Genomic DNA, 14,973 nt, shown 5'->3' with positions numbered 1-14,973 from the left:
AAGCATTTTGATTATAAAGATTTTGAAAAAGAATTACTTTATAGCAGAGATTCACCAGGCAATTGTGAGCTTGAAAAATGTCTTATTTTCTATCGTGTGTTGAAATGGCTTTATTCAAAAGTACAGAAACTCAAGAGTATCGAAATCTGATCTTTAAAAAACAAATCGGGATATATGTATTTGTCAGAATTGTCAAAAATATCTTCAATTGATTAAATAATTAAAAATCAAATTCTAAAAATAGGAAAAAATAGTGAGAAGAAAAACTTATATAATGACTATACAAAATATAAATATAAAATTAACATGCATATACAGGGTCCCTCAAATGAGTGAGACGCTCCTAAACTGTCGATTCTCGTGTTGAGCCACAAGATAAGACCAATTCTATACAAAGAAAGAGACGCGTCGTGAGCAGCTCATTACTTTGTGAACTTCTACAGACGAAAGTTAAGTTTTCCATGGTGAAGAGTTCAAAAATTATTTGTCTCCTGCAATCACTACTAGTTTGTTGTGTAAGATCTTACATATTTTATTTTTGTTACTTTGTTTCATTAATACGCATATTTTTACGAATTTTGATTCGTTAGCTAGTATAAATGTTAAATACATTATTATATTATATTTTATTCAATACATTATTATATTGTTTTAATACTTTTTAATCAGAATTGCGTGTAAAATCTCCATTGTTTGTTAATCTATTATTTAATTTATTTTTATGATTTTCGAACTATTATTTTTTTATTCAGTTGATCGATAAATTGATAGTATTTCTAAAAGATTTTTTCGTCTTTTTCGATTTATAATAAACATAATTTAATAGTTTACCGATTTTTGCTATCGAAGGAATAATAACTTTATTTTTGTTAAAATTGTTTTATTTCTTTGTTCTTTGCAAGCGTTCATTAGTCCATTGTTGCTAAAAACTTAACTGATTCGTTAAATTTCTATGCAAGTTGTTGAATATTTTATAGAATTGATCATAGAAAAATTATTAAAGATTAAAAATAAGTAAACGTATGTGTATTATAAAACAAAGATCGTGTACATACATATATATTTTATAATTATATATTGTCTTATTCGTGATACACACACATAGTAACCAAAAGATTTTGAATACGTATGAAGGATATTAAAGTACGAATGTGAAAAAGTGATTTTTTTGTAATTCCTATTCTTTTGTCCTTTTATGTGTTTGTCATTCCTTTCTTTATTTAATTTTGCGATTCGTAGAAATCTTACGTATGCTGAAGCTGTGACCTTTTCTTTGTGCAGTAAAAGTAGTACAAAGAAACGTTTACTAATGTTATGATCTTACTACACTTACATTCGTACTCTTATATTACTAATAATATTTATATTCGTTCTAAAGTACGTGACCTAGCTATATATTTCTATATATATGTATTGATGGATTGTATATTATTTACCTCTCTTTCTTTCTCTCTCTCTCTCTCTCTCTCTCTCTCTCTCTCTCTCTCTCTCTCTCTCTCTCTCTCTCTCTCTCTGCTGTTTTCTTTCTTTAATATTTTTCTATCTTTGTTTCTTTATCTCTATTTCTCCGTCTCTCTCTCTCTCTCTCTCTCTCCCTCCCTCTCTCTCTCTCTCTCTCACTCTCTAAGCATATATGTGTGCTATATATATATACATGAACATATACATAAATTAGTCTAATAAAGTAATCTAATATAATTTTTTGTGTGTTTTAATTATTTTCGTATTTTTTGCTATCTTTTTTAATAGATTAATAGATATTTGCTGATTTTTAAATAAAATTGTACTTTTTTACAAAAATTTTTATTTTGTAGCTTTTTTCTTATGATGATATTTAAATCATTTACTTTCAGCTTAAGAACTATCCTGATCTATATTCTAAATTTTTTAAATTTCTTCTAATCAAATAACAAGATTCCGTTAATAAAAAACAAGTTTTTAGCAAGAAGATTTTGTGTGATTATTTTTAATATTTTGCTTCGAATGTAATAAAATTGATATTGTTTTTAATTTCATTATGAACATTTCCATCATACGAAATAAATGTATTTTTGATATTAAAATTAATTATTGAAATAAAAATGAAATATTGTTTAATATATTTGTTTGTTTTGATTCTTTTGTCCAGTTTGAAATATTTTCGTATTTTCTCTATGTTGCTTTTATTTGAATGAAATAAATTCTATTTTATTATGTTTTTATACTAAAAAATAGTTTGTAAATTTCTATGTCAGAAAATTTTAATGAATTATCGATATCTAGATTTTTCTTTTACAACGTTTTATTGAAATTATTTTATAGAAAATGTATAACTATTTATTCAAATTTTTAGTTAGTATATTATAAATAATGTTGCTATTAAATATTTTGAACACAATCTAATATTTGTCTAATATTTTTTTTTCAGGCATTACATTTCCTCTTACGAAGAAAAGATAGTCAGCGAAATGTGATTGTGAGGATTAATATTTGCAAATAATAATATCATCGCATAATATCATAGTCTTTGCTGCTGTTAATCATCATGCCTATGTCTACTTTCAGTCTATTATGTAAGTTTATTGAATTCAAACAATAAGTGTAATATATAATCTATGAAGCTTAGAGATTTTTTTTGAAGTTCATGGCTCACAGTAAGATAAAATATACAATCATAGGAAATTTTACTATCATTTTCTTCATTCTATTTACTATTAAATAAATAGATATTGGTTTTTGAAATTTAATTAACATTCGGATGAAAAAAGTAAGATAAAATAAAAATAAAATAATGAAAAAATCGAGTCATAAAGTTAATTATCTTTTAAATATATAATTATTAATATTTTATAATATCGAGTTATTTATACTTTCTATATAATTGTCAGTTATCAAATTACATTTGTTCCGTATAGGATAGACTGATAATTGAAAATAAAATTTTTCTTCTAATAATGTTAATCTTTAAACACTATTTTGGTGGATTGTTAAATTATTTTAATTTTAAATAAGTATTTTGGTTATATTATTATATATAAAATGACTATAAATAACTAGAATAACAATCGTAATATATTATATTTTATCTTCATATTTCACGTATTGTTGCTATTACTATTTCTTTTAGCAAGGGTTAATTTAATTTGCATTTTCTGCAATCTACAATATATACTTTATACACGACAATATATATTTCATTATATATTAGTATTATTGCATATTTATCATTTTCTATAGTAATATAATTAATATGGTATATTATTTTTCACATTTTTTCTTTATTTTTTAAACTTCTAGAATAGTGTATGCTGTTTCAATCGTTTTCTTTAAAGTCAATTCAAATATCTTTTACACTGTTACAAACGTAATAAAAAGCATATTATATATACGCATATATATATATATATATTATAATAATTTATTATCTATTATTATATACCTAAACAAAAAATTAATGTTAACCTTAACATACAAGAAAAACCGATTAGGTATGCCCTTTTGGTTACTTTTTTATTATTATATTCTATATATTATATACAGTGAGTATAGAAGATATTCGTTCACTGATCAATTTGAAATAAAACTTGGTGAAATTGTAGTTTATTAATTAATTTTTTAGAAACAATGAATTGGTACATATTTTCGCAAATCTCTAAAGTGAATATATTAATCCAAAATATTGATGAATTTACAATTGATGAATTTTTAAAAATTCATCAAGAAGATGAATAAATGAAGTAATTTAAATTAACCTGATGATAAAAATTTAAGGTAAGTAATTCCATTCCTCTATAAGAGCATTTTTTAAAACTTCTCTATAAGAAATTTTATATTTCCTAATTTTACGTTCCAAGAAATTCTATAAGTGTTTTATTGGATTAAGATTTGGAGACTGGAGAGAAGTTTTTATATACGATATTGTGTTATATAATATCCACATATTCGTATTATACGCAGTATGCTTTGAATCATTATCTTACATAAAAATAAAATTATTCTTTATGACCATTTTTTCTGTACTAGAAATACGAATGTATTTTAAAATGTCGATGTAAATCCTATTGTTCATAATATATTGTTCTTAAGTATAATAACTTTTAATGTACCAATACTAGTAGCACTCAAATAAATACAGCCCCAAGTAAATACAGAACCACCATCGTATTTCATCATAGGTCGTAAGTTTTTTGGTTTTTATTTTTCATTTTGTTTTTCCAAATAGTATCGTATCCATCAGATCTGAAAATATTAAATTTACTTTCGTCTGTAAAAATCAATATATTCCAGTAGCCTATTATTATTTACGATTTTCTATTTTCTCTTCCTATTTGCTTCACTTACAAAATATTTTTTATTGTGGCTGTGATATCCTTTACTTTGTATAAAATTACACATTAATAGTGCTAACAACTCGTCTAGCATACTTTTCAAATTATTTTGCTGCCTCTTTCTTAATCTGTATCTATAAATTATACTTTGCATAATAGATCGAAATTTTTTTATAATCCGCGAAATTTCTAATAAACTTTTACACTAATTATGCAAGTCAATAATAATTTTTCTTTCTTCTATCGTAATTATTGTACGTTTCTATTCCATTTTATAATAATAATTTTCAATAGTATAAAGTAATAGCATAAACTCTGCTGATGCTAATAACATTTCAAAACAGACGATTCTATCATAAATAGGAAGCAATAATGCAATGTATTTACGTTATAAACCCTCTTGTAAACAACTTGAAATAAGAACTGCATTAATACTTATTTCTTTCATATTTCTGTTGATTTCTTGTTATTTCTTACTAATTTTTTAAATTGTACAAACAATTAATTTTTTAGAATATATCTACTTTAGAGATTCATTATTTATAAAAAGTTAGTCAATAAACTACAATTTCACGAAATTCTTATTTCAAATTAATCGGTGTATGAATACTTTCTACACTTACTGTATAAGAAATCAACAATCGTGGAGTAGTCAGTCTTATTCGAGAAAGAATATATACATATGTACGATGTATTTATAACTCATACATATCTACGATCTATTTTATATTGAAAGATCCGTATTAGCTGATTTACAAAGTTTTGAATTAAAGGATAACGAATTAGTCTTATTCTAATCTAAAGTGATTAACATTTGTGATTTAAATAAAAATGAAATGGAAAATTTCATTTTTCTATTACCCTTCTGTCAGCCCACTTAAAAGCACTTATCAGCAAAGAACAAAAAAATAATTAAGGACATAAACTAATCTTTTTTTATTCCATTATGAATTTTTTTATCCAATAATTAAAAAATAAATAATTAAATAAATATACTTTGTAGGTTATTGACAAATAATCATCATATAGAATGAGAAGACATATTTGTTAAGTATAATCAACGAAATGATATTTTTGAAACATATTTAGTATTTTCATCAAACAATATTATTAAAATTTATATTCAAAAAAGCAGAAGCGCAACGTAAATAGGAGTAAGAAGGAGAGAATGATGAAATGAAAGAAGTGGATGTAGAAGTCTCTCTCTCTCTCTCTCTCTCTCTCCCTCTCTCTCTTGGTTTAGCATATTTAAGAGGAGTACAAACTTAACTAGAAATGGCAAGGACTCGAGCAATGGTGAACAATTTGCTTTTTGTCCGTATTTTCTTAGCATTTCTTAGTCTAACGAATTTTTAGAGGCAAATAACCTATATGAGAATAAATGAACTCTTGAGAAAAAGTTTAACAGACCACCAGTAGTACAATAGTGCGTGAACAGTCCCCATTAAAACAACAATAAAATACAATATTTTATGATTGCCCATTTGTGTTACATGTGCCACGATGCAAAGCATTAATTTGCATATGAATCTGTATGCATTGTGATTTAGGAAATAGCAAACACTTCAATTGATTAAGTTATACATAGCATGATATGCGCTGTAGTTGCTTCAGATATAATCAATAACTATCTAAATAATTAACTAAGTGTTTCTGTTTTGGTTTCAAAGACAACGGTGATAGTTTTATAATATTACATTTCAATTAATCGCGAGTGATTAATCGAAATTTTAACTGTCACTACTCAGACGATGTCGTTTGTACTGGGATATAATGTACTGGGATTCAACTTCGTGATACGATCAGCCAGATTGACGTAGTGTTAGCTTCGTTAATAGTAATGTTACTTATAAGATACACCGGTATGCGGGTTATCCGTGAGATATCCGGGTATCTCATTAGTGATCTATATAAGAAAGTTTTATCTATTTTACTTACATTACTCAAATGCCTATGTAATTTACGTTTTTGTGATAAATAATAACACAATCAAATAATGGAATATGTTCAAATAGATGTCTTTATTTTTATACTATTAAAAATACTAAGAAGTATACATTTTTAGATTCATACTGGATTCATATTAAATTCATCTGCTTTGCAGATGAATATTTCTAGTCATAAAGAATAATCTTTTAGATGTGGCAGATATTTTTGGTATAGATAAATATCCTTTTAGTAATTTTGAAACTATATCATGCACAATCTCGATGTTCGAATTTAAATCAAATCTCCTTGTAAGCAATGTTACCAAAATATTCTTGAATTCTTCCATTTCAAGTTTGCCCGTATCACTAATTTTGAGATTCCATTGTTTGCAACTTGTTCCTCGCTCTTCTATAAAAGTTGGTAATTTGTGCTAATCTTTAATATTTTTTATCTTGTATTTTTTACCTCTGTAATGGACATAAATGAAAATTTATTCCTACATCTTGCAAATACCGTTGTAATTCTGAATTATTATGCAATACTAGGAACTTGTGATTATAAAATATATCAAGAGCATTACTTAATATTTTCTATAATTTCAATATTTCTGTTTTCTGTCAATAGCTATTGTAATAAGATCCTTTTTCGTTGTTTTCAAATGATATTTGTTTATCCCTTGAATCCAAAAACGCTGTAATACCATGAACAGTTTTGATGTTCGAATTTAAATCATATGTATTTGTAAGTAATATTACCAAAATATTTTTATTTCTTTTCAGATGTGTCATTAATTTGGAGATGATTATTAATAAGACTCTGAATGATAAGAAGTACGGAAGAAATGGTTAGTCCATTTTCTAACATAATGTTGTAAATTTAATTGTATCATTCATTATTATCCACTGATGTTCTGATTTATCAAGTTTGAATACTTAATTTCACACTCGTTCTATTCATTAGAATAGACATAATTGCATATCTATTGTGTGTTAGCCTTTCATATAATAGTAAGAACCATACTCTATGGGGAAATTTTGAATTAATTTTTGTTTCTTTAAACCTAATTGCTCTTGTTTTTCGATTAAAGCAACTGTAATAACGCTAGAGTGACCAAAATATTGCACGATTTTATACTTTAGCGATCAGAAATAAGAGATTTTAAATTTATATTTGTCAACTTGTTTTTTTTTTTACTTTATTTTAAGGATTTAGCTTTCGTTTCTTTTATATTCTTTAAAACTCCAGCATTAGCCAAAAGATGTGACGAAAATGTTAACCAAAGGTTTCCCTCACTTTTATAAAATAAATTTTGTATTGCATAATCGGGTACTATCGAGGTTTACTATTTGAAAATTTCATCTTAGATAGTCTTTAGCAAGTTACTATGTACTTCTACATGTAAAACATTTAAATTGAATTTTCAGTCCTTCTGAATTTTGTGTTACATGATCATTAATGAGTATGTTTTTGCTCTATCAATTTTATTTCCATTATTATTATATTCACTTCTATTAAACGTGTGTGGGTTAAAGTTATAATTGTTGTCCTTTACGTGATATCATTTTCCCTCGCATAATATGTTTAATACTAACTAATATTTTATGTTTGTACTTACTTTAAAGACTCCCGTTTACATATTTTGATCGAGATTCTTAAATATTCATTAAATTTACAAATATATTCTTTTAATCATTTCATATGGTATGATTCTACTGATTATTCATAACCTGTAAATAACTCGACAAATGTTTTAATACACTTATTTATAATGTGGATGGTTATAATGTTTTTTTAAAATATCTCGAGCTACAATATAATTAATCTTGATGATTTCTAACGCTTTTACTTTTTTAGTTACCTTGCTTGATAAGCGTGATCGCAAATAAATAAGTTTATGTATGTTGCGAGCGTTAAAAATTTCATGTTAAAATGGTAGACTTGAAGATATCACCAAAGCTTGGATAAGTTTCACATTGTTCATTAAATTTAGGCAGGTGCATAGTCGATAATTTTGCTTCTATTTTATTGTTCAAATAATTTGAAATATTTTTTGCAGGGCAATCAAACGATTAACATAGAATTTCATAAAGATAAATAAGTAAATCCATAAATTAACATATACATCGTATACGAATCAATATGATTTTTTAATTAATGAGATAGTGTTATAAATTAGATGCAAATGTTTTATATCAGATTCATATTTTGTCATTTCTATATAAATTCCGAACTAGATTCTTCAATCATTTTTTAAGTGCTTTAATAAAATTCATTCCAAGAAAATGACTCACAAGCATATATAAAGGAGAAAATTGATAATATAAATTATCAAATAGTCAACAACTAAAGGTTTCGGATATTGTATTTCAAGCTCTCATTATTTCCTCTTCTACGTTCTTTTTAATCACAATAAATAATTGATCATTCTCAATTTTTTCCAAATCTTTTCTATCAAATTAACAAGCTTTTGTTTCCATTTAGGATTTGATTGAAAATCGATTAATTACATTTCTATACTTTCTAAATGCAACCACCCGAAAATCTCCTAACTGAGTTTATTTATTGATGTTTGGATATAAAATAAATTTTTCTATTTTTGCTAATTACCTGCAAATCTTGAAGAAAATTCGTTGATTATCATTATTGAATAACTGCAGAAATTGTCGAGTCAATTTAACTTGATCTGATTTTTCATTAAACCTGCAAAGAATTTTTTTGTATTTAAAAAATATTTGAAAGTATTAAAAATAACGTCAGGATTGAAAATTTGTAACTTAACTTCGGATGTTTTCATTAAATCAAACATGACAATAACTAATCCGTTTACACTTTTACGATTTAACATTTAATTCATTGAAATATAAGCAGAAATCAGTCAAAAATATTAATTTCGAAAGCCATTCAACAATAATTAATTAATTTTCAATATTTTCTGTCTAATGTAAAAAAGTGTAACTTTATTTAGTCGTTCAACAAATCTTTGAAAAATTGTTTCACGACTACAATTGATCATCGAACATTATTTAACATTTAATATTAACGAGTTATTAAACTCATTTAATAATTCTAGGAGTTTTTATTTATTTAAAACGCGTGCAGATATAAAATTGGCCACTTTTGTTATTCATAATATATATAGATTTCAGTAATTTAAAACTAGCTTTTATACATAAAATCTGCTGATGTATAATATAATGCAATAAAAATAAAAAATTGAATGTCTCTTATGTTCAATAAATAAAAATATAATGTATTGACAAAATCATTTTCTTTTCTGATCATATTACAGCTATCTATAGTTACAGATACAATTTTGGAAAAATCTATTTATCTTTTAAAAATTGCATTTAAAACTGCGTGGCTTCTATTCCTTTTATTGTTGTTTTTAATGATATTAAACTAATCAATTCTTCTTTAATATTATTCTTAATACAATAACATATAAAAGCGGCTAAATGAGCTGTCATGTCAGTATTCTCATGAAGAAAGAGAAATTAAACTAGAAGATTTTATATATATTTTTTGCTGATGGGTTATATTTTTAGTCATTTTCAAAATTCTATCTTCCACTGTGTTACTATTTTAAGGCATATCTTTTATTCTTTGAATAATTTTTTCGTTGTTTTCAAAATCTTCAAAAAAAAAAAAACTGATTCGCATTTTAACCATATACTTATTAATATTCCCTATCACTAAAAGGTTTTTTGTATTTGGTATTTACGTTTGAGGCAAAAAGAGCTAGTTTAATGAATGCACACACATACTGCTTTATTGTCTTTATTAATCATGTAACAAATTCCGTTTATTTTGAAACTTTTTGCTGCTTGATTCTAAAAATTTTTGTATATTATTTTTTACTGACTATATTGAGCAGAACTGTACCAAATGTGCTCAAGACTAAAATCAAATGCATTTTTGTACAGTTGCAAAATCAACATTTTATTCTATACATAAATTAGATTATTTTTATAATTCATGCTTGCAATAAAGATAAAATACAGTGCACATATGTAAGAATAATACACTAGCCATTGTATATATTTGCCTACTGGCGAATGTACAGTGTGAAATTCAAATGAACGCACGTGCAAAGCAAAATTGTATTTCTAGTTCCTTTCGCATACAAAAGAACTTTACTTGTAAGTATTGTAACAGTTAAACAAAATTTGAATAATTTCAAGTTATAAGCGTATCAAAAGATATTATGTGTAAATCATTTACATGCTAGCTACTGGAAAATATTAATAACAGCAAAATTTTCGTTGCTTAGAGATCTATGTATCATAGACTCGCTATGTTGGAACTATAGCATCCAGTGATTCGTAATCGTTGACAAACTCCAAACGTACTGCTTGAGTTATTAATAAAACAGAAGATTGAACATTACTGTATTGGTATTACTAAAGACTTATATCGTTTGCGAGATGTATTGCATTTGATCTTAAAACAAATCTCCCATAAGCTATCTTGATACTATTGCCTTCTTGCTAATATAGGAACAACATTTAAAATTTAATAGATTTAATTAGAATCATTTATGTAGTTTTGATGATTTTTCTATATTGTCTCATTATCGATTCATCAGAGTACGATTCCTTTTAAATATATTGAAGACAGAAAATTTATATTATAATAATTTCACAAGATCACTAATTTCTCGCAGTCCGAATTCTTTGGGCATTCAAACAAAATCGAGAGTTCACAAATATTGTATGATATAGACAATTACTTCAAGTAATTTTGCCGATGATACTAATGGCATCTTGACTATTAACGTCATTAAAATAATTTACGATACTTGTGATACAATAATTACGTATATTGTCCAGTTGATTCTGATTAAAAATCAATAGTCGTGAGGAATTTTGTGAAATTGGCAATCGAGTCAATGATTATTATATGGTGATCTGATATCCGTATTGATTTTATTTGCGGCAGTTAAAGTATTTCACAGATACGATCCATCGAAGAACTGTTTTTCTAAATTCTGTACGTTGACAGCATTATGTTTACAAGAACTCAAGTCTACATCTTAGTGACACTTCTTGGATAGTTATAACGGAAATGTATTCGTTATAATCGAAGACGAGACTGGTTAAAAGTTAGGATCTATAAAGTGCTATGTTGAGGTCACAAAGTCATTTAATGTAGCACTGCATCCATTAAAAATTATGTGCAAATAAATAACGGAGATTTTTTTACCAACGAATATCTTACAAGGGAACATAGACAATCGTCACTCTAAAGGATTTTCATTTTGAGATGATTCAAGTGGATAGAATAGGCTGAATGTCTCATCTTTAGCCATGAGGAAAACTAAACGTATAAATATTACTCACAGAAGTAATAGAAGATAGAACGTAATCTATACATTGTACTGACGACTTTGTCTTTTCATATTCGTCCATGTCTATAGGAGGACTCAATTTCGCGGAGTAATGACGAAGAAAGAAGAACGAATAGTCTTATATTCATTTGCAAGTATATCGACAGAAAATGATTCCCGTATTTTCATATATCGAATGATCGACCAAGTTTGATAAAGAATTTTTCCATTTCTTATAAATCTGATGGGAAAATCTCATGGAAGTCGAATATCAGAACAGCTTTTATAAATCTGATAAAAGGATATGCTTTCTGAAAAGACAATGAAAACATGAAAATAGCGGATCTGGGAAGATGTATCAAAGATTTTACTCTATTGAATCGATTTCTTGAGAACTTGTTATTGTAAGTCGTCTAGTAAAAGTTTCTATTTCACGTTAATAATGGCAATAAGGTACATATGATTGATATTATTAGTTATTGGGAGACTATGTAAGTAAGAATACATTAAAGTTGATAGAATTTACAGTAAAATATTGTTTGTCAGTGATTTCGAGAAAAGCATGACTTTATATGAGAGAGTAGAGAAAAATGAGAATTATAATGACGTATAACGTTTTTATTTAAACAAAAATTAATCTATTTTAGTGTATTTACTCGTTCAAAGATTTGCTTAATTGTTAAATATCGTTAGTGAAAAAATGCATTTTATTGCTATTTGTTACGACTAGCGTATGATTTTATCAATTATTTATTGAATTCGTTTTTAAAAATAAAAGTAACAGATATTTGAAGTAACTCATTTATATATAAGATTAATTGATTCTTTTATCATAGGATTTTTGAATAAAAATTATGCGACATGGAAAAAGAGAAAGCTACGTCTAACGACACTAAAAATTAGTTTAATATAAATTTGACGGTATTATTGTATATATCTATGATAGTGTTTTATATGCGAGATAATTTTCTAAAATGTGAGACTTTTGTGCTAGAAATTTGTGTCTATAAGATCATATCCTGATTCATCTTTTCGATTTATATTGGATGCTGCTATCACTCCAGTAACATATTTTCATGCGCTTATAGCAATTAATTATAATTTTTTATAGAAATAACAAACTAGTTATAATTAGTTGAGACTAATTATATTTTTACATGAATATATATGGCTATGTAATCATATTTTACATTCTGCATGTGTTTTTTATATCGTCTTGATCACTGTTTACTTAATATTAATATTCTTATACTTCAACTTATACGATCTTTTTCCAATTTCCGTATTATTATCAGTTTCTAACCTATATTTTTCGACAACATAAAGAAAGTTTAGGCTATTCATCTTGACCGATTTTAATGAACAAGGTCACATTTTAAAGGCAAGAATTTAATCTAGGATCTATCTTTTTATTTTTATTTTTGAAAAAGCTTTATTTTTTTGAAAAAACATTAAAAATAGTATTTTTCCGAAAATACTTGTTTAAAAATTTGAAAAGCAGAGAACGAGAATAGCAAGCTCATATTTATTCATCCTACCTTTGCACTATATTTAATCCATTCATACAAAACCGTTAATCATTCATACATTTTTCCCTAAATTTATCTATCTTCTATAAGACCTTATTATTTATTATTAACAAACGATCTTGGAAGATTTTACTTCTTTTTCTCGAAGATTTTTCTGCAGAATACCAGAAATTACATCGTTGATCTTTCTTAAAATTCTATGTGACCCTTCCTAATTACTCTTAAGTTTCTACGCTTTATCTTTCCAGGTTTAAAGGTTAAACAACCACACCTTCTAATCTTCTTATTCTTTTTATAATAAATTTTTCTTATTCATTCCTTGATCATACCAAGTTTTCATTTTGGAAGATTTTATTTCTATTCTCTCTTTCGCGATTCTGTAGATTTCGTTATAAGAAAAGAGTGAAACCGAATATTGAAAATATTTAAAAAATTATTAATATGTGTCTAGATTTAGAATAATAGAAACAATATCTAGAACTGGAAAAAGTAAAGTTTATGCGCTTATGACAGGGAACCTATTATACATTTCCAAAAGTAAAAAAAAACATTTTTTTTAATTTTTCAAAATCTTTGTGAATTTTTTTTTATATTATAATATTTGTTTCTTTTTTTTATATTAATTATTTATTTTGAAATATTTGTATATATTTCCTACATTGGAAGCCGATATTTTTTAGAAGTTCTTCCTTATTTGATAATTTAGTAAGAAATTACTATCCAATCTCATATATTTATTTCCTGCACTGATAGTTAACGTGCCTTTCGCAATGATCTCTACTAGATAAAATACAGCAACAGTACCTCACGGTTAATTTTGTTTGATAGCAAATACATATAAAGTATATACATTTGCCGATTATTTAAAAAATAACAATTAATGAATATATATTATATATATTATATAGTAGATATTATTTTTATAAAAATTAAAACACGAGTATGTTTGCACACTATCTATGAGATAGAACTCCCAACGCTATTCTTTTTATGATTTTCCCTACAGGAGTAGTCTATATTATTGTTATTATTACCGTTATTACTATAATAATAATATCATATAATAATAATAATAATAATAATAATAATAATAATTATTATTATTATTATTATTATTATAAAAAGAAGAAGAAGAAGAAGTAGAAAAATGTTCTTACGCATATCATGTACATCATGTACTTATATCTTAGAATAGATTTGATGATTTTTTTTTTATATCTCGATTTTTCTTCTCTGCCATTTGTTCAAGGTGGACATTCGGCAAATACATATAACAAAGTATATTTATATCACGTAGATCTTCTCTCATTAAAGATCTTTACAATAGGTAAGAAGAATTGTTTTAACTTATGTTCTAAGAAGATTTTTGGGTGTTTCCTATGTAATCTTCTTAGTATAATTTCTAAGTATAATATCCTCACTGGAACATTTGGGTGATTTCTTAGTCTTTCTTTGTATCTAGCGTACATGTTGCTTACTTCCTCTTCTACTGATTTGATTTTGAGATCTTTACGGATTTGCTCGTTGCGAACATACCAGGGAGCGTTAACTATTGTCCTCAGGATAACGGATCGCATTGCTTCCAGTTCAGCTATATAACTTTTTGCTGCTGTTTCTCATATAACGATACCATATGTCCAAATCGGTTTGATTATATTCTTATATATTAATAGCATATTGTTCATGTTTAGTTTCGAATTTTTATTTGTAAGCCAATACATATTCCGTCTTTCTACGCAGATTTGTTCTATTTTAACTCTTATGTGTTGTTTCCATGTTATTCTTGCATCCATGTGAATACCTAAGTATTTCACAGTATTTGTTTTAGGGATGACAGTGTTGTTTAAGATAACAAGGGGAACTGTACCTTTTCGTAAGGTGA

The 14,973-nt window shown here is 25.8% G+C and overlaps 1 long non-coding RNA gene across 2 annotated transcripts in view; it reads left to right on the top strand.

The window, feature by feature from the left end:
* The first annotated feature begins 390 nt into the window (after window positions 1-390).
* LOC122635825 overlaps window positions 391-14,973 on the top strand; it is a 25,817-nt gene continuing 11,234 nt past the window's right edge. The window contains exons 1-3 of one of the 2 annotated variants that reach the window (XR_006328766.1): window positions 391-515; window positions 2,408-2,552; window positions 7,016-7,407. This is a non-coding gene — a long non-coding RNA (uncharacterized LOC122635825). Of the gene's footprint in view, window positions 516-2,407; window positions 2,553-7,015; window positions 7,408-14,973 lie in introns of those variants that run through there. The other variant, XR_006328767.1, reaches the window with a different exon arrangement.

The sequence above is a fragment of the Vespula pensylvanica genome, chromosome 19 (genome assembly GCF_014466175.1).
Source record: "Vespula pensylvanica isolate Volc-1 chromosome 19, ASM1446617v1, whole genome shotgun sequence".
NCBI lineage: Eukaryota > Metazoa > Arthropoda > Insecta > Hymenoptera > Vespidae > Vespula > Vespula pensylvanica.
Note: the sequence above shows the minus strand (reverse complement) of the source record. Positions and strands in the feature narration are given on the sequence as shown.